The following is a 722-nucleotide window of genomic DNA, read 5'->3' on the forward strand; positions in this document are numbered from 1 at the left end:
GCAGAAAAGAGCGAGAGTTCCAGAGCCCCTTTTATGCCCAACCAGATTTGTGGCTGCGAGGCATTTTCAGGACTTGCTGCTTGCAGCTTCAGAGACAGCTGGAAACTGGCCCAGAAGAACAACAAAATGTGAGTCCAGTCAGGCACCCTTAAGATTTATTTGTGTGAGCTTTCATTTGCAGGCACCTTTCCTCAGACAAGGGAACAGGATCCTAAGAGTACAGATATAAAGAGCAAGTAAATTAGTAGACAATTAGTAAACAGCATCACAAGTCTAAGTGTGCAGGATGCTCATTCTTTGCTAGAAAAGCAAATCAGTCCTTTGGGTTCAGTTGATCACAAAAACATCGGGGCAATAAAAATGTAAAGTTAGCGATGAATGGCAGACCTCTTCCCAGTTGTGAAAAGAAGTAATTCAAAGAGGCTTGTTACTGGCCCCGTCCATCTCCCCCCCCCCCCCCGGGCATGGAGGCAAACGCACAAGTGACCAGCCCTGCCGAGTTTGTTATCCTGTCCTGAGAACGGAGAGATTCTAAGTAGCATTTATATATCACATAACAGTTTCATTGTCCCAAACAAGGAATGTGGATATAAAAGTTGACTGAGCTTAGCTACTTCGAACCAACACGGCTATCCACTTGAAGCGGGCCCTGAAGCAGTGAGCCGGCTCTTTCTAGCCCTGGACGGCACGTTGTGCAAAATGGCCGATTTGGGTGCGGGGCT

Source organism: Paroedura picta, chromosome 12, assembly GCF_049243985.1.
Source record: "Paroedura picta isolate Pp20150507F chromosome 12, Ppicta_v3.0, whole genome shotgun sequence".
In the NCBI taxonomy this organism is placed as follows: Eukaryota; Metazoa; Chordata; class Lepidosauria; order Squamata; family Gekkonidae; genus Paroedura; species Paroedura picta.